The following is a 20,188-nucleotide window of genomic DNA, read 5'->3' as shown; positions in this document are numbered from 1 at the left end:
GGTTTCTCTTTCTCTTATGAAGAAATAGGAAAGCAGGAAAGATAAAAGAGTTTTAGTCTACAGTACCACTCCATGGCTGATGGAGAGTGCTAACCACCTCCTGTTTATCTCAGTTACACAAACCACAGCAATCCCATTTCACTTCTGTCTGGGCCATTAGTGGTGCCCATTCAAATGATTGTAACGTTGAAGTAACCAGCAAAAACAGGTAATAAACAGAGAATTCTGAATCTTCTTCAAGCTCAGTCTGATCAGATTGGATATTTATCTGTGTCCAGCTAGACCAAATTATAAAACTGTAAGTCAAATTACATGATATGCTGGCCATCTAGAAGCCCTACCTTTAATCCCAGCAGAAAACCTTTTCCCCTTGCTCCTCTGCCAGATTATGGCGTTGAGGACTTCAGGGGAGTTAGGTTAAACTCATAATAGATATTGAAATAGAGAGCGCTGTGGAACATACCAACTCTTTTTGTACATCACTTATCTTCACAGGGCCTCAGAATAACAATCTAGCCCAATATTTTGGTGTTTTTTGTTAGGCAGTCAAAAAAGGAGGAGGCTGCTCTGCAGCGTCTATTCCACTAGAGAGCTCCAATGCAGCAGCAGAGTTTGGGATGCTATTGATTTATCTTGGTTATGGGGTCTCCACATCCTCCTTAGTGGCTTGTGCAGATGAAGTCAGTACGGGGCCCTCCTAGTCAGGGACAATGATGAGGACAAAGGTTATACATGACTAAATTCTTGGGAGGATACACTGTGTAGGTCCTCCTAAGACCTTCCAGAGTTGATGTTTGAATAATGTGAAGAACATATATGCCCATACTTCAAACCACAACCCACCACTGTACCCCCTAGCCCCAAACTGATAAAGGTTCTCTCTCTTTCTGTCTCTCTGGAGGCTACAAAACCTTTTTCTTCCCCCATTTTGCCTCTGAGATTTTTGCTTAGACATGAGATGAGAAACAAAAACAAAAAAGGGTTGGTTTTTTTTTAGAGCTGAAATCAGAATTTTTTTACTGGACTTTATAACATATCTGGCTGAAGCTAAAAATTGAAAGAAAAACCCAATACATCATTGCTCTGAAATAAAAAAATACTGTTAAACTAAAACCACACACTTCATAGTAAGAAAGAAAGAGATAGGGAAGTAATTTCTGTATGCAGATTCAGGAGAAGGTTTTGAAATCCCCAAGCCTAGTTGTTTCACTTGTTTGGAAAAGTACTGAAATAGAGTTAGACACACAAACACATCTATATTAAAGAAAGTTTTCTGTTAGGGTGAGTTTTAGGAGTAGTGTTCTAAGGAAGAGAAGAGCTGTGTCCTCTAATGGAAACATGAAATTAAATGAAAAGTCTGAAGCTACCCTTAGACAGGTAAGGGCAATGTAATCCTCTAGGGGAGATTTCAGAGAGAAGCAGTTTACACTGTCCCCCATACCATGCTGTGCTGCATCTTCCCTTTTATGTGTTATATAAAGCATTTCATAGGAAGAGCTCTGACATTAAACCTGGAATCACAGGATTCATCTTTGTTTATTCTGGAGGCACAAATATTTTTCTTCTTCCTAGACCCTAGACTTACCTGGCACAGGAATTCCCCACCTTGAATGTATGCAACAGAAACAGGTCAAACCTTGGAGCTAACACTGAATTTTGCTACTCCAAGAAATAGACCTGGGGTGTGGGTGGAGGTTGGCTGGGACTGAACAACTCCCACTGCAAGGAGGGAAGAGGAAACTGGTGGGAAAATGCGTGGAACTGGGCTTGCTGTTTCTGCTGCTTCCCAGGAGACAGGGAAATAAAGGATGGTGCCTGGTGCCTGGGAAGAGCTCCTCTTCCTCCTCTCCCCAGCACTGCACACCAGCCCACTCACCTCTGAAAGACAAACCATCTTTGCAAGGCTGCAGCATCATAAACAAGGGTAGAAGGACGGATTTTTTTTTTTTTCTATATCTGCTTTCCTAAGCAACTGCCTACATTGCCCACGACTAAATCAATCATCTATAGGAATGAGTTGATATTACTGTGCACCTTTAACTGTGGTTGCTAAGTCTCTCTGTTAGAGAGAAGAACAAGGTGAACTAAAGTCTCACAACAGCGTTGACAGAAATGGCTGTGGGCAGCTACTCAAGCTATCACTGATTTATCTCAAGTACAATCTATTTCTGGCAAGGCAAAGCTCAGTGTGAGCTAATTTACCTTTCTTGATGTCAATAACAAGTTTATTGGTTTTAGTCCAATCTGATGAGAGTTTCCTTTTGGACACTCATCAGATATTTCTATAAAAACTGCAAACCATTGTGCTTCTTCATTTGGAACATTTAGTACTGTGGCGTCTCTCTCTAGAACCTGTTCCCGCTACACCTCTTCTCAGTGACTGCCTCCCAAATTGCCAAGCCATGTCTCCTCCTTTCTTGGCTGTGCAAATGCTCTTCTTCTGGCCTTCAGGTTCAAGCTCTGAGTTTGAGACATGCATATATAATACGAAAGGGGTTAAAGGATTCACAGGGATAAAATGTAAAGTTTATTGGAGTTTGCTCATCAGCACAGGGACATACCTCTGACTGGAGTACTTGGTACCCAGGAATGGTCAGAAGATCCTTATTTCATTCCAGTGCAGTAGTCCTCCCTTTTATACCTGGTTGTCTGAGTTATCTGGGGACTCCTGCAGTGGTTCTGGAAGGTGGTCCTCTTTCCCTCTCCCGGTAGGCGTAGACAAATGTATGTCCAGTGTTGATGGCTGATTGCTGTCACTGAAATAACACACTGCACATTTTTCAAAATCAGAATGCACCTTTCCCCTACTCTTTTAAAACTTAAATGGATTTTAGTAAGACTAGGTAATGTAGTCATAGCTATTGTCATGGACATGGCTGGCATCCATAGGCATCCATCCATGGCTGGCATCCATCCATTTTTTTCAGGAATGCATAACAATCTTTTTTAATAATACATTTCCTCATATTGAATACACTTTACATACTGTGCCTTGGTTCTTGGAGGTTGTAAACAAGGTCAAGGATTTCCACTTCTCACAGATGATTTTCTATTGCCTTGGTTGTGATTCTCTCAGTCAGTGAATGCTGCTTCTAAAATTTTCTTGCCCATTATGCACAACTGTTGGAGATCACAGAGAACACAGTCACAAAGTACTCAGTTGTGTCTACTTTCTTTCTCATACATTGTAACTGTAAGAGTGAATTTGAGAAATTTATTACACTGTAGGTGGGTATAAGAGGGTGTAAGTTCTGATAGCAATTACTTTACTACGGCATGGTGAGTAGATCGTTCTTTGTAGTAAATTCTTGCTATCACATGATCTCACAGATAGTTTTACAGAGGAGTGGTTATTCTGGTATCACTGCATTTCCCACAGCTATGACATGTTACTAGAGCACAGGTCCTTCCCCCGATTGCCACTTCCTGCTTACTTGAAATCACAAGTCACTTGAAAATGTGATTATCCTTCAAGATGCAGGAAGGCTCAAATTTAAACACAGTTGGAAACTGCACGATTTTTTTTTTCCCAGTAAAACAACAGGGACAAACTGTTTATACAAATATTGGCACGCTGTTCCCAGCAGCACTACACAAAACACAGCTGGCTGGCTGGCAGTTCTGTACAGCTCCCAGAGGCACAGCTGGAGACTTAGTAAAGAAAACCTGTTTCTACAAAGCACTACAGGGAAAGCAAGCTGCTTTAATGGCCACATCAGGCACCTACCATGTTTTCTTTAAAGATAATAAGAACAGTTCCATTTTGCGAGAAGAATTTCAGACCAGAGTTCCTTTAAAATAATTCTTATTTCGAATAAAGGCTACTCATGCAATTACTGGATTACAAATTTCAAAACCTCTGACTCAGAAGTAAGTCACAGATTCACAGATTCACAAACTGGTAGGGGTTGGAAATGACCTCTGGAGATCATCTTGTCCAGCCCCTCTGCTAGAGCAGCATCACCTAGAGCAGGTTGCACAGGATTGCATCCAGGCGGGTTTTGAATATCTCCAGAGAAGGAGACTCCACAACCTCTCTGGGCAGCCTGTGCCAGTGCTTGGTCACCCTCAGAGTGAAGAAGTTTTTTCTCATGTTCAGATGGAACTTCCTGTGTTCCAGTTTGTGCCCACTGCCCCTTGTCCTGTCACTGGGCACCACTGAGAAGAGTCTGGCCCCTTCCTCTTGACACCCACCCTTTAGATATTTTGCAAGCATTAATAAGATCCCCTCTCGGTCTTCTCCAGGCTAAACAGACCCAGCTTTCAGCCTTTCCTCCTAAGAGAGATGCTCCAGTCCCCTCGTCATCCTCAAAGCCCTCCACTGGACTCTCTCCCATAGTTCCCTGTCTTTCTTGAACTGGGGAGCCCAGAACTGGACACAGAACTCCAGATGTGGCCTCACCAGGGCAGAGTAGAGAGGGAGGGTAACCTCCCTCAACCTGCTGGCCACGCTTTTCTGAATGCACCCCAGGATGCCATTGGCCTTGGCCACAAGGGCACATTGCTGGCTCATGGAGAGCATCTTGTCCACCAGGACTCCCAGGTACTTCTCCACAGTGCTGCTTCCCAGCAGGTCAACCCCTAACCTGTACTGGTGCTTGGTGGTGTTCTTCCCTAGGTGCAGGACCCTACACTTGCCCTTGTTGAATTTCATATGGTTCCTCTCTGCCCAACTCTCTAGCCTGTCCAGGTCTCACTGAATGGCAGTGCAGCCTTCTGGTGTCGGCCGCTCCTCCCAGCTTAGTATCCTCAACAAATTTACTGAGGGTGCACCCTGTCCCCTCGTCCAAGTCATTGATTAATACGTTGAATAGGACCAGACCAAGCACTGACCCTTGGGGCACACCACTAGATACAGGCCTCCAACTAGACTCTGCACCACTTATCACAACCCTCTGGGCTCTGCCATTCAGCCAGTTCTCTACCCACCTCACTGACCCCTCATCCAACCCACACTTCCTAAGCTTGCTAATGAGGATGTTATTAGAGACAATATCAAAACTCTTTCTGAAGTCAAGGTATACAACATCCACTGCTCTCCCTTCATCCACCCAGCTGGTCATGCCATCACAGAAGGCTATCACATTGGTCAGGAATGATTTCCTCTTGGTGAATCCATGTTGACCACTCCCAATAACCTTCTTCTCCTCCACGTGCTTATTGATAACTACCAGAATAAGTTGCTTCATCATCTTTCCAGGGACAGAGGCGAGGCTGTCTGGCCTGTAGTTCCCTGGGTCCTCCTTCTTGCTTTTTTTTGAAGACTGGAGTGACATTGGCTTTCCTCCAGTCCTCAGGCACCTCTCCTGTTCTCTATGACCTTTCAAAGATGATTGAGAGTGGCCTAGCAATAACACCAGCCAGCTCCCTGATCACTCATGGGTGCATCCCTTCAGGGCCCATGGATTTTTGGATGTTGAGTTTACCTAGGTGTTCTCTAACCCAATCCTCCTTGACCAAGGGAAGGTCTTCCTTTTGCAAGACTTTCTCTCCTACCTCCAGGATTTGAGTTTCCTGAAGACCGACCTTAGCAGTGAAGACTGAAGCAAAGGCAGAATTCAGTAACTCTGCCTTCTCTGTACCCTCTGTCACCAAGGCACGCACCTCTTTCAGCAGCGGGCCGACATTTTCCCTAGTCTTCCTTTTGCTGCTGATGTACTTGAAAAAGCCCTTCTTCTCGTCCTTGGCTTCCCCTGCCAGTTTTAATTCCAACCAGGCCTTAGCCTTCCTTGTTGCATCCCTACACACTCTGACTACATTCCTATATTCGTCCCAAACGGCCATTCCCCTTTTCCACATTCTGTAAACTTCTTTCTTCTCTTTGAGTTTTTCCAGCAGCTCCTTAATTATCCATGCAGGTCTCCTTCCTCCTTTGCTTGTCTCCCACTACATGTTACATTCTTCATAGTTCCTTATGGAAACAGTTCTTACTGGCTATGACCCACCCCAGCCAGTGGAAAATTCATAGACAAATCCCCGGGTCTGTGAACAGCCTCTGCTAATTGCAGAAGGTCACAGAAGATTATCGTGCTTGGGGAACTGAAAAACCGAGTTCTTTAGCGTCATAGTTTTGGTATTAAATCATTCACTCAAGAAACTTTGATTCAGAGTATTTCAGTCCATAAACACATAAACAAGTCTGTCCTTTTTAATGCAAAGGGATCTTTCTGGCCATGTTCCGCTACTACAAACAAAATATCTAAAGACAAACCTTTGAGTACTCTAATCTATATGTGTCACTTTGCAAACCAGACAGGGCACTGGATTAATAATTTAAAGGAACTGTTCATAGCAGCTGATAATTTTCTGCTGGAACAGAATGCTGGGAAAATGCTGATGCTATAAAATTAAAAGCTCTCCAGTGAACTAGCAAATAGGTGAATGGCTGGGCATGCTGGGCAGGGCACCTTCAGGCTGCTCAGCTTGCTGGCTGCCCTGCTCTCTGCCCAGCTTTTCCTTGCAGCACTTCATTTCTCCCGGTTTTGGGTTTTACATTGTTCAGAAATTGACTATATATACATTTGAATTATATATATATAATCATTCACATTAATAATGAAAAATATTCTAAGTTTGTACTTCTAAATAGATGATTTTGCCCAGAAGTATTGCATGTCCACTTTTTACAGTATCCTGTCAAACAAATCTCAAAATTCCATACTGTATGTGCAGCTACTGACAAATTAATAAACCAGTTATCTTTCTTTTTTGTTCCTGATGAAAATGAACCATAATTAATGCCCTTATATGGCAGATACACACATATATAGCAGAGCAGTCCTGCTCTGAGGAACCTGATCTAGTTGAAGATGTCCCTGCTTATTGCAGGGGGTTTGGACTAGATGACCTTTAAAGATTCCTTCCAACCCAAACCATCTATAATTCTATTCTATGATTCTATGATAATATTAAGTGATAGAATGTAAATACTTTTTTCCATGTAAATAGTCTCACTTATCTTCTCTTGATCAAGACTGAAATGCTATTTATATGATTAAGTAATAAAGGTCATGTAAAAATAACAAGCAATATTCGAAGTGCACCTTATTGCTTGGCAGTTCCCCTATTCCTGATAAGCTTAGTTAAATATTAAAAAAAGTTTTATTTGAAATTTTCCTTGCTAGATTATGTTTTTCTGACCTGAGATAAAAATCAGGGACAGATAGCATGTTCTCTGTGCCACCGTAAATGTTAAAGCTACCTATTTTTGCTTCATATAGCAATATGTTCAGTATAATCACAGTCAAAATGGTGGGGGAGCACTGGTCTCCAAACTGAAGTTTAGAGATTTGCTGCCAATTCTGGTACCAGCTGTTTGGGCTCTGGACCAAGAGGTCCTGGTTGAAGCTGAGGCACCCTGGTGAGCCTGAGCTGTGATTAACCAAACTGAACCCTGGCATATTGCGAGCCAAAAAACCTAAATGTGATTACTCTTGAAGATAGCAGAGTAATTTGGGCTTCACCAGAACGTATTTGTTTTTCACTAAAATGTATGTATCTTCAAATGTGGGTTGCTGGTTTAGAGCAGAAGTGAAAGTCCAGTGGCATTTGGAGTTGATATGGTTTTGGCGAGAAGCCAGTTTTGAAGCAATACACTGTAAGTGCACCAGTGAATGATCATCAGATTTTTGGCTGAAGGCTGGTTCTAAGATACGGCTAGCTTACAGCTAAAAACTGAGGTGATGATACTTTATCTGAGGCACGCACATTAAACAGAGAGAGGAATGAATGATGATGAAATTATGAAAACATGTGGAGACAAATTTAGCTAGCAGCTATATGCCGCTCAGCTGAACTGAAATAAATGTGTAGCCATACTTCGCTACCCTCAAAGCAGAGAATATGTTGTAAAAGAGTGGCACTCTTCTTGAATCCCTAAGAGAATGGAAGAGCACTAGAAACAGGAAAAGTGATTCCACAAAGCTCTGACTGGTTTTCATGACTTTCCATGTCATAGCATGGGCAGTAGTACAGTTGACAGGCTGGGTGCTTACCAGCAAGAGGTTCTGTTGGGGCAACATCAAGTTTTTTGTCTGTCAGCATAATCTATGCCCTTTGTAACACAATCCTGACAGAATTATATGTGCCTAAACTGAAAGTCCCTGTAGGCTTCAAAGTCTGAATTGAAATGTGGGCAAATGGCATCAAAATTAGTGCAGATCACAAACTCATGTCCCCATGAGAGGTTTATGGTGGGAGGGGAAGATAGTATTATGCAAACAATCCAAGAAATCTTTAGGTCCTGTTGGTTAAAATTATCTAGTATAAATGTTAGAGAAGCCAGATAGGTCTGTGTTAGGAAAATCTGAGTCCCTAACTATTGTACCAATTAGTCTTTAAAGGATGAAACTGTATGAATTTTCTTAAGAGATATATAGTTTACACTGAATACTGCATAGTCATGATTAAGTCTAAGCATAACTACAGGGCCCCAGGTCATTGCAAGGAGGAGGACAATCCCCACCCTGAAGAGAAGGATCTTTATTTCTTGGAATCTTAAAACCAACCAAGATAACACCAGCCCTTCCAACACCTCTGTGAAATCCTCCCAGTATCTAGATTCATAGATAAGTAACAGTAGCAAGACCAACTTGAGGTACATCTATATCAAGAAAGAAGCAGATGGATGGTGACACCATAGATTAATAGTTGCTGTTGTAATTCTATGCTTTGCATCCTAACCTCTCTCCTTGGTTGACGCAGGCCTGTTGCAAAATTTTCGTGACATCTGTTTGACTTTCTGCCCACAAAAAACTGGTGGTAAATGTGGTTGTAGATGGTAGTTTGCACTGTAGTGATGATGAGATAGTTGAGGTCAAAATCCAGAGGAAGGTGAGGAAGAGAAGCAGCAGAGGTAGGATTGCGGACCTCAGAACAATTCACTTAAGCTTATTTAGGGAACATCCAAGCAGAATCCAATCAGAGGCTATCATGCGGGGAAAATGCACTCCGGAGGTCTGACTGACCTCTAAAGAAAACTTACTGAAAGTTCAAGAACATCTCCACATACAGCCATTTCATAGAAAGAGGGAGAATTTTGACAGTATTCCAGCTTGGCAAGGCAAGGAACTTCTTAATGAACTAGTACGTACGAAGCATAGAAGTGGAAACAAGGACAGCAATACATCTGAGTGTTCTTCATGCATTTAGTGAAAAAACAGAAAAGTCAAAGCTCAGCTAGAGCTAAATCTAGCCAGGGAAATAGCAAGAAGGGATTCTACAAGCATGGCAGTAGCAAAAGAAGGTTTAGAGATGTGTTTTTACTGATGAATGGGAGAGTCAATTTGGTGGCAGGTGATTCTGAAAAAGCTGAAGTATTCATTGAATTTTTCGCCCCAATCACCACAGAGACTGCTCCCAGATCACTGCCTATAGGAGACTGGGAAGGAGGCTAGCCAACAGTGGGAATGCAACAGATTAAAAACTACTTTAAAAAGCTGAGTGTATTCACAACCACGAGCTAGATGGTATTCACTGAAGTGTGATTGCAGGATGACTGTATGTTACCTGCAAAAACGTCACAGTGATTGGAGGAAGTCCCTGACTGGAAGGAAGTTAATATTATGCTCATTTTTAAGAGTGGCAACAGGGAGGCTCCAGGCAAGAAAACTGATCAACCTTATCTCAGACTGTTCATCATGTACTTCTATAACCCATTTACAAGCACTGGAAAGACAAGAAAGTCGTTCAGGAACAATAAGCACAAATTTACCAATGACAGGTCATTCTTGACCAACTTGACTGCTTTGTGTGATGAAATGACTGGCTACAAGGGGAGACCAGTGGATATCAGATACCTTAACTTTCATAAGGCTTTTGACACCGTTTCCCACAGCCTTCCCAATTGTAAACTGAAGAAGCACACATTGCATGAAGTGTGCATTAGATGGGCTGAAAACTGAATCGACCATTGGGCTCAAATGATAGTAGTCAATGCCTTGAAATCTAGTTGGCAGCTGATAACAAGTATCCCAGGGGTCAATACTGGAGATGGTATTGTTTAATATCATTGTCAGCATCTCAAATGATGAGACAGACCACATCCTCAGAAAATTTATAGATGACATTAAATTTGTGTAAGGTGATTGATGTGTTGACAGTTGAGATTCAGTCCAGAGAGATTTTGAGAAGCTTGAAGACTAGGCCAACAGAAACTTTATGAAGTTCAACCAGAAGCCTGAAGTTCTTTGCCTAGGGCAGGGTAACACCAGGCATCATTGGAGTCTGCAAACTGACCTGCTGAGCTGCAAACTTGCTGAGAAGGCTATGGTGAAAACCAAGTTGAATATAAGCCAACAGTGTGCTCTCATTGTAGATAAGACAAACTGCTTATTGAATAGGAAAGCATGTCTAACAAATTGAGGAAGTCATTATTACCCTCTGCATGGTACTGATGTGGATGCACATGAAATATTCTGTACAGTTTTGGGCCGTCTCACTCAGCATAGAAACTGGAGACAATCCATCCAACCACTAACATGATTAGAGGCCTAGAGACTATGTCTTGAAGTTGATGGGCTTATTTAATCTAGCAAAGAGGAGGCTAAGGAGCAATGTAACCACAGTCTAAAACTACTTCAGAGGGAATTGTAGAGTGAAAGCCAAAATCTTCTCAATAGTGGCAGATGTATAACAAGATAAAAGAGCCAGAGGCTGAACATTTTTGAACATTAGGAGAAGCTTCTTTACTTAGTGGGAGTGGCATAATGCAGCATTGGAAGACTCTATGAAGAATCTGTCCTTGGAGGTTTTCAGAGCATAGCTAATCAAAGCTGCAGCTGATATCATTTAGCATTGATGAAACTCATTTTAAGCAGGAAGTTCGACATGAGAGCTCTGGACATACCCCTTCCCACTAATATTTCTGTGATTAATTTCTGTTGTGGCTCTTCATTCTGTTCAAGTTTAGGTGAATGTGTATTTAATTGGTCTATCTAAAGATGTTACACTGAAGAAAAGAATAGGAATTCACTTGAGGTAGTAGGAGGTTGTCCTCTGACTTGTATCTGACTTCAGCTTGCCACTGCCTTAAGCACTTTGTGACCTGATGTGAGAACAGACTATACTACATACAAATGCAAGAGTCAAACAGTAGTGAGAAGGAACTATAAGTTCATAGTGGGAACCTCTCCCTGTTTAAACCTATGACAGTTTCACATGTCTAATGCTTGTGAAAAAAAAAAAAAGTCCAAGATACACTAGATACAGTGTGATCTGATTATGAATTCTTCTACTTATTGCCAGAAAATAAATATTAAGCTGTACACTTCATGATCAAGCAATGTAGTTGTGTGATTACACAGTACTAGTTGCCCAGGTCTCTTCTGTATCCACATAAGTCTGCGTGTTCCTTCAAAGCTATGAAGGAGAAAAACGTATTTCTCATCTGATATCATGCCACTGTAGTTAAGGAGGTGGGGAGTATTACCAGTAATAATTAAGCTTAAATTACACTGTAATATATACCATTAACAACTCAATCCTACCCGCTATTTCAGTCTTAGTTTTTTTGAGCACTCTTGTAAGTTGCTCTGATTTTCATTTCATTTCATTTCATTTCATTTCATTTCATTTCATTTCATTTCATTTCATTTCATTACTATAAATCCTCTTGCTGTGCAGATAAGAGTTTGGGGGGCTTTCACTTTTACTATATCAAACTTTAACACTGGCTTATGCAGCTGTATTTCACCTGACAGAAATTATTGCTAAGTCAGTTCAATCCTGAATTTCAACATGGTTGGGCTGAGCAATTTGAGCTAGTAGATTAACCATGGCATCATAAGCAGGAGTTTGGCCTTGTCAAAATGGACAATCTCCTACAACATATATAGGTATGGGGGTTTTGTTCCCTGGGTGGAGATAGGAAACAGGTGGTAATACTTTGGATCCAAATCTCTTTCTAGATCTGATCCTTAGCTCTGCACAAAATGTTGCTCTTTATATGACCTGTGATAAAACTACAGTTTAATCAATAGTGAGTGATGAAGTCATGTTTAAAAGGAATTGTCAGAACTTGGGTATCCTTCCAGGAGATGTCTAGAAACTCTTTACTGATTCTGTTTGACTCTGAAGAAGTCCCACAAGTATCTATATTATGTTGCAAACCTAACTATGAGGATGGGGTTAACTTGCCTGTCCAGCTGCTGGAAGCCATGGTTAGATATTTAGCATAAATATTAGATATGCATTTCAAATAATTAAGCAGCTCCTACGCTCTTACCATCCCACGCGTTCTCCCTGTTTGTACTGCTTCAAGTTCATTGTATTAGGGAACATATCCAGGTGGAAACTAACCCAGGAAAAAAGAGTTTTGGTTGTAATGACCTGGCAGAAGGGACAGATCAAGGGCTGAGAACAAATACCTACTGACAGATAAGGAATACTTAAAATAACACAGCCAATGAAGAAATGAATGCTCAAGTTTTCTTTTTGTATGTACGTGCTGAAGTAGTTTTCTAGGATGCTCAAGTTTTCTTTTTGTATGTACGTGCTGAAGTAGTTTTCTAGGAGATATTCTGTTACAAAAGAGACACTTCAATGTCCTCCTTCCTGTACAGAAATTCTTTGCTGCCCAGGAGAAATTCATTTTTCATTTCTGAATTGCAGCAGTAAGCTGTACATCTGCTGAAGGGACACTCTCATCACTCTGGAATGGTGTTTAAGCTGACCATCTGACGTAAATTGCCTCACCATTTAATCAACAAATGTGTGGCCATCACCATCTAAATGCTTGTAACACACAGCTGCAATGTGTATAACCACTTGCCTCTTAGACAGATCCTTTGTGCTGTGGCCTCTTTACATCTATCATCCCTTAGACTTTGTATTTAGAAGTCAACATTCTTAATTTATTCCCTTCAAAGAAACAGGTTGTTTTTAAAAACACTTACCATTTCTCCACTGAGTCTTCAGGTGAATACATGATGATAACAGTAATTAATTAAGCATGCTCTTTCTAAAGATCTCACGGAAGGTTACAAAAGCTTTTGAGAAATTAGTCCTTAGAACACCATTGTGATTTGGAGAAGATTTTTTTTTTCTGATTAAGAATATTAAAATTATAGAATAAATCCCTTGTCCAAGGTCCAGGAACAAATTCTGACTGAGAACAGATTTGAAGTTCCATCAGAAACAATAAGTTTAACCATTTTGTGTACATATCAACAGGAAAAAATCTCACCCAGACTTTAGCTGGGCTGACTTCATAATTTGACCATAACTTTTTAGAAAACTAGAACCCTAGACAAAGTCTTGGAAAGATACATTCACATCTTTCTCTGCGGGCTATAGTCTTGTTCTTTGAGTACAGAAAGCTGTAGAATTGTGCAATGCACAAAGCTTTAGGATTTTGCAAAGGAAAACAAAGTTAATCCTATTTTAGGGTGGTTCTTCCATCAAGCTCTGAATTCAGGTGAGTTTTGAGTGAGTCCGTAACAGTATATGGGGAGCATGTTCCTCATGAGAAGATGCTGACTGCAAGGTGATCTTCTGCAAATGTGTGTTTAGGGATTTAGAAAGGTTTGACCTCCTCTGCTCTCAGGAATGTACTGTAAAACAAGTTTTCTGGACCTGCAAACACTTAAATGACTCCTGAAGTGAGAAGACTTTTCTTTGGTTAAACAAGAACATTGAGCAAGTGTTTGTTTAAACAAGAACATAGAGCAGACTGAACAACTGAGGAAAGGAGGAGACATTAAGGTAAGGTGAAGGGGCCCTGCAGTCCTCTTCGTCACCACTATTTCATCCAGCCAAGGCTTAGATATGAAAGTGCATGGCACTAAGTTCAACAGGGTAGGCAGTGATATGTGTGAGTTTCAGGATGGGGAAGGAGCACTAAAGGAGAAATAAGCAGTAGAGGATGTCTGGTCAGTTCACTGGAGAGATAGAGGGCTGTGAACTTAAAACCACAGCAAACAACTAGCATAATTTTATCTATCTTATCCAACAGAATAACTGCACTTCACCTTCAAGATGACTATACTATAGTAAAGAGGATTGCAGTGCAAAATCCTACTAAACTACAGAATTTCACTACTGATGTGAAATTCTTAAAATTCAGTAAAGCATAATGTTTATGAAGAATTTAAGTATCTCAATATGGCTCAGTAATTGGAGACTTTTATACAGAAGTAAAAAACCCCACAACAAAACAAACCCCAAACCACCCTTATTCTGGCATGTTTTAAGAACAAGGTTGTATTATAAATAAAGTAATATACTTTTTATGTGGTATTAACATACTAGCAAGACTGTAAGCAGGATGAGAAGAATGCAGACAAACTGCAGAAAGTCCAGAGGACACACCAAGACTGATACAAGAATGCATAATCATTAGGGAAAGGCTGAATGCACTTTATTTGTTCCAGAAGAGTAAGAAAGGCATAAATTTATGGTACAATGTAATGTAGTAAAAATGAAGGTCATAGTTTTTTCTCCATGTCAACTGAAGGGAAAAAAACAAAGGAAATAAACCTAATTATTAGCAAAGGAGATTCAGGGTGGATATTTAAAATAATATCTGATGAAGCATTTCTGTTTAAAAAATGGCAATTTCCAATAAAAAGTAACTGATGTACAGAAAATATTTAGAACAATGAGGATAGAAGTGGAAAACATTTACTATTTGTTGCTAGTTTATACTTTAAAAAAAAATTCTTTACTTATAAATAATAAAAGTATGTGCAAGAAAAAGTAGCATGTCAGGCTACAGTAATTCATTGGTATTGCAAGACGCTAAGAAAATATTTAAGGTTTTATTAGGAACAGGAATTACTCTTTTTTAGTCCTTGACAAAGATAAAAGCCCAGGAAGGAAGAACTGAATACAGGAGAGATATTGATGATGGAGTAGAAAGTACTGTTAATGAGACTTTCCTTTCTGCAGCATGGGCTACTGTCTTGAGCATGATGAGGAAGAACATCAAACAATAACAATTTTCCAAAAAATTAAGCGAATTTACTCTGAGTTTGGACTGATTCCAAAGAGATAAATCGGGCTGAAAGCTGGAAGCCAACACTGGGCTTTGGAAGTCGCAAAAAGTTAATAGAGCTACTGAAGGTGCAATCTAGTCTTCTCAGTTTTGGCACTTGCACTGCGCCTACTTTTAGGCAGCTGCTGCTAACAGTCCTTAACATGTGTCTGCGTGGTGTGAAGAAGGCCCAAAAGGGACTGTCTGACTGAGTTTACATCTGCTTATCAGGCAAACTAGACCCTAGTCACACTAAGCATCTGAGATGGCTAGTCTCAAATATAGAAAGGTAGGAAGAAATTGAAGTTTGAATCCCAAAACTAAGATTTCACTCAGTCATCAAGATGTTTGGTTGGAAAAACTGCAAAGCTAGAACATCTATATAGAAAGATGCAGTCTTTAACACAGATTATTTTCTCTACAGACTGTGTATTTTCTGGAAGGCTACTGTATATCTGTATCTTTAATGGCCTTCTCCAAGGGTAGAACCTGAGGGAACCTTAATTATCCACAACAGAGTTTGAAAATAATAGACCATGACATAGCCCAGCAAGTTCTCGGAGCATGTTGTGAACAAGTTCTTCAAAGTAGCTGAGCAAGTGACTAAATGGACAGTACAATTTACTTCTGTTGCAAAACCTGCTCCCTGAGAACAGAGAGATGAAAAACTATCAGTGTAAGTAACAGCTGAAAATATTGTACAGTTTACTGAGCGAGGTGATTGTCTTATTGATATTTTGTTGCTTCCAGAGCTTAAAAATGATGGACAAGGCAATGTATATCCCTGATTTGTGAAACGAAGTTGGAATAGCAGAGTGTAGCTTGAAGACTGTAAAACACAGTTTTGCACCAACTAAGAAAATTCTGGAATTAGTGTTAGTGTATAGTATTGTGGTGGGTTGACCTCGGCTGGAGGCCAGGTGCCCGGCCCACCAAAGCAGCTCAATCACTCCCTTCCTCAGCTGGGCAGGGAAGAGAAAATATAACAAAAGAGAAATTATAACAAAGGTCGAGATAAGGACAGGGAGAGATCACTAAACCAATTACCGTCATGGGTAAACCAGACTCAACTTAGAAAAAATTGTATCTAATTTATTACCAAGCAAATCAGAGTAGGATAATGAGAAATAAAACCAAATCTTAAAAACACCTTGCTCCACCCCTCCCTTCTTCCCAGGCTCAACTTCACTCCCCATTTCTCTCCCTCCTCCCCCCCAGCAACACAGGGGGACGGGGAATGGGGGTTGTGGTCAGTTCATCACACCTTGTCTCTGCCGCTCCTTCCTCCTCAGGGGGAGGACTCCTCACACTCTGCCCCTGCTCCAGCCTGGGGTCCCTCCCACGGGAGACAGTCCTCCACCACCTTCTCCACCATGAGTCCTTCCCACGGGCTGCAGTTCTTCACGAACTGCTCCAGCGTGGGTCCCCCACGGGGTGCAGACCTTCAGGAGCAAACTGTTCCACTGTGGGTCCCCCACGGGGTCACAAGTCCTGCCAGCAAACCTGCTCTGGCGTGGGCTCCTCTCTCCACGGGGCCACAGCTCCTGCCAGGAGCTTGCTCCAGCGCGGGCTTCCCACAGGGTCACAGCCTCCTTCAGGTGCCTCCACCTGCTCTGGCGTGGGGTCCTCCCTGGGCTGCAGGTGGAATCTCTGCTCCACCATCATCCTCCATGGGCTGCAGAGGGACAGCCTGCTTCACCATGGTCTTCTCCAGGGGCTGCAGGGGAATCTCTGCTGTGGTGCCTGGAGCACCTCCTCCCCCTCCTTCTTCAATGACCTTGGTGTCTGCAGAGTTTCTCAGATCTTCTCACTCCTCTCTCTGGCTGCAAAATCTACTGCTCCTATATTTTTTTTTTCCTTCCTTCCTTCCTTCCTTCCTTCCTTCCTTCCTTCCTTCCTTCCTTCCTTCCTTCCTTCCTTCCTTCCTTCCTTCCTTCCTTCCTTCCTTCCTTCCTTCCTTCCTTCCTTCCTTCCTTCCTTCCTTCCTTCCTTCCTTTCTTCTTTGTTATCCCAGTTGCACTACCACTGTCACTGATGGGCTCGGCCTTGGCCAGTGGTGAGTCTGTCTTGGAACTGGCTGGCATTGGCACAGTAAAAGAGCACTACAACTGCATTGGGACCTCTTAAATAACGAGGTGGGGAGGAACAGCGAGATAAGCATGATCATGCTTGTGACTTTGGTTTCAAACTGATAGTTAAGGCTTTCTTGGTGACAGGGATTTAAACTCTTCTTGCAGAGGTAATTAAATCTACAATTGCCACATCCTGCATGGGTACTCAGATCACGTGTATAGAGACCTCTACATACATATTTATGAGGAGGAGAACTTATGACGGATTAGTGTTGAATTAATTTTAGGTGTTCTGCAAATGTTCACATTAATCCAAGACTTTTCAGGATCTCAGTGTGCAACAGACAGGCACATATTCATCTTGGGCAAGGCAACTGAGCTTCTAAGCAAGTAAAGGAGCTTAGTGTCTGGCATTCCAATGCATTCCAGCAAGGCTGTAGGTTGCTAAACATCGTCCTATATGTGACTGTATAAGTAGTTTTGTTCTTCCCTGTGTAATAATTTAGGCTGCATAGACTCTCTCTAGATGACACTGGTGTGAAAACAGCATAATTCATTTTATTGTCTTTGTTCATCAGTGTCTAATTAGCTGCCCTGCACAAGTGCCAGAGGGGGTTTGTTCTTCTCTGGGACTATAAATGTTAAATACAACTCCTAGCCACCATTGTGTACTTTCTGCCATGGCCATGTGGAGCTCTGGTAACGAGTGAATGTCACAAACATCCATCTTAACACAAGCAAGGACAAACAAGCAGAGCGTGCAGAGGCAAGATGGCCGCCATGTGAGCAGGCAGGGACCATCTGTCTCCTGCGTGTGTGTGCCCGTGAGGGGTCATCGCTTGATCGGCCCCAAAGGGAGGGGGACTGTGGGACCCCCAGGGCCTCTCCAGCCCGCCGACTCATTTCTAGAACATTCCTGAGCACATACTGCACCTGCTCAGTGGTGACAAACTCCCGCCTATGGGGTGGGCACATCGGGTTATAAAAAGGAGAAAAATAAGTTTTCAGCATGTGCTCACCACCTGAGGACTACCATGATAAGCAGAGAACATCTTTTCAACAACTTTGTTTTCAGCACATTAGGGTAATATCATTACAAGTTTTGCTAAGCTGTTATCTTTCGTGGTTCCACTGAGTTTTAAGTTTTGTTATAACTTTTGCCAAGCCGTTATCTCTTGTAGTTCTGCTGAGTTTTAAGTAAAGTTGTGGTTTGTTTGAACCTCTGGAGTAATTGTTGTTACTCCTGACTACCGTGCAAAGTTAAAAAGTTAACCTTACCCTAACCCACTGAGTGGGATGGGACAGGCCCATCTGACTGAAAGCCAACGGTAAGCATACCTTGATCCCTAAAAGCAATTTCTGCTTGATTTTAAGCTTCTATTGTTTTTGTGGTTAAGCCAGGATGTCTAAATAATCAACTCTGAATGAAGGATTTCCTTGACTGTGTCTGTAAGTAGCGTGGTATGTAAGTCAACATTCACTGGTGGCTTTCCTGTCTCGAGTCTTACTCATAATGCACAAGCTATCTTTGTGCCTTTTCTGATCCTTCCTCTTAAAATTTGATCTTTGTTCATTTACCCTAGAGATCATTTTATTGGAGCAGATTTCCTTATACATGCTTCTTAAAGCTCAACCTCAAATCTCCCTCCTGAGGATCCCCAGCTCCCTGTGATGTAGTTGGTACAGCTTCTCTCCTGTGCCTCAAGTCCTTGTGATATTGTAAATCAAATTTGGAAAGTGACTTAGGAGAAATTCTATGTGTCCTGAAAACAGGACTTGGATGCAGCTTAAGCCATGCTCCATGCTTGCTGTACTTCAAGTGTTATTATTTTTTAACTTTGGCACTCAAGTGTTATTTTTGTTAGCAGCACAGGTAAAGCACTCAAGTCACCAATGCACAGGATTTAACTTGTTTTATCTGTTTGATCTAGCAGAAACTATGGAATGATCCATAACCATCCAAAGTATGTTTTAAAACAGGTGGAGAAAAATAACTTACACTGGTTGTGATTTGAAGTAGTTGGAGGGATCACAAATATGAGTTTATGTATATGGGTGGTAGAAGATTACTGATTATGAAACAGAAAAGTTTTACACAGTGGCTGTTTCAAGTCAGTCAAGTTTTCTGACCTTCCTCAAAATATGGCAGCTTTGTTTATGAATACCAGTCAATTTAATGCAAAAATACTTTTGCTTGTCAGAATCAAGCCAAAGTAGAAGCAGTGGCATTGTTGCTGGAGGTAGAAGGTTTTCAGCCTCAGTGGTTATAAAGTGGTCCTCGGTTTATGCAACTTTCTTTTTTAAAACTCTGTGGCAGAATGACAAACATCCAAGTCAGTGTATAAGAACAATGCTGTCAAAGCTAACACGTGGCTGCTAAAATGCAGGAGTTTATTAGATCACTAGCATGAATTCTGGTTGTGAGATTTTGAGATAACTGGTAACTTCTAAGTTCATCCCAAAAATGGTTAATAATGATATGCATCATTATACTACCTGTAAAGTCTCCCAGTGTGAAACTAATTTTAGGGACCATCAGGAGTGAGCCAGTAAATCTCCCTGTGTGTTACAGCATCGCTACAGCATCATTCTGTCAGCTAAATGATGATTGAAGCAGAGGGGTCAAGTAAGACTGGATATTTTACTGAGGTTTGAGTACAAAGGCTCTTCAGGCTGGGCAAGCTCCTTCATCTTCATCACTCAGAGCCTTGCACTCACTTCTGTTCCTTTTTCTTTGCACCTCATGCTTGTTGTTGGGGTTGTGAAGTTTCCAGATGTTTCAGTCTGGTTTCCCTTTCCTTGTCCATTTGAACACAAGCAAGATGCTCCTGGGCGTGAGGTGGGAGAGGAATGGTGGCGTTGCTTCACACAGAGGCAGCTCGATGCAGCACAGAGGATGAGGCGCTGCTCTAAATCCTGGAACTAAACCAGGAGGAGGTCTGTGAAGGTCTGCAGTTATTTTTTTGTCAGGATCCTGAGGACACCAATAGGCCTTGTTGTCCCTGTTCTCCCCCTCCTGGGGCCTCCTCCGCCCTGCCCGTGGCCCAGGTCCCCATTCCAGCCCAGCCTGGCGCCGTCAGCCCCTGCCCCAGCCTGTGGGCAGCTGTTGACCTGCACTGCTGCAAGATTTTAATTATTTTCTTTG

General features: G+C 41.8%; 2 long non-coding RNA genes across 2 annotated transcripts in view; both read right to left on the bottom strand.

Moving 5' to 3' along the window:
* The window catches only part of LOC142604867 (uncharacterized), a 293,244-nt gene that overhangs the window by 46,593 nt on the left and 226,463 nt on the right, over positions 1-20,188 (bottom strand). The gene's annotated exons all lie outside the window — the stretch shown is intronic.
* The window catches only part of LOC142604764 (uncharacterized), a 40,468-nt gene continuing 22,847 nt past the window's right edge, over positions 2,568-20,188 (bottom strand). Inside the window, exons 3-4 of the long non-coding RNA XR_012838606.1 lie at positions 2,987-3,120; positions 2,568-2,756 (exon numbers count right to left, since the gene is read on the bottom strand). This is a non-coding gene — a long non-coding RNA (uncharacterized LOC142604764). The remainder of the gene's footprint in view (positions 2,757-2,986; positions 3,121-20,188) is intronic.

Source organism: Balearica regulorum, chromosome 1 (assembly GCF_011004875.1).
Source record: "Balearica regulorum gibbericeps isolate bBalReg1 chromosome 1, bBalReg1.pri, whole genome shotgun sequence".
In the NCBI taxonomy this organism is placed as follows: Eukaryota; Metazoa; Chordata; class Aves; order Gruiformes; family Gruidae; genus Balearica; species Balearica regulorum.
Note: the sequence above shows the minus strand (reverse complement) of the source record. Positions and strands in the feature narration are given on the sequence as shown.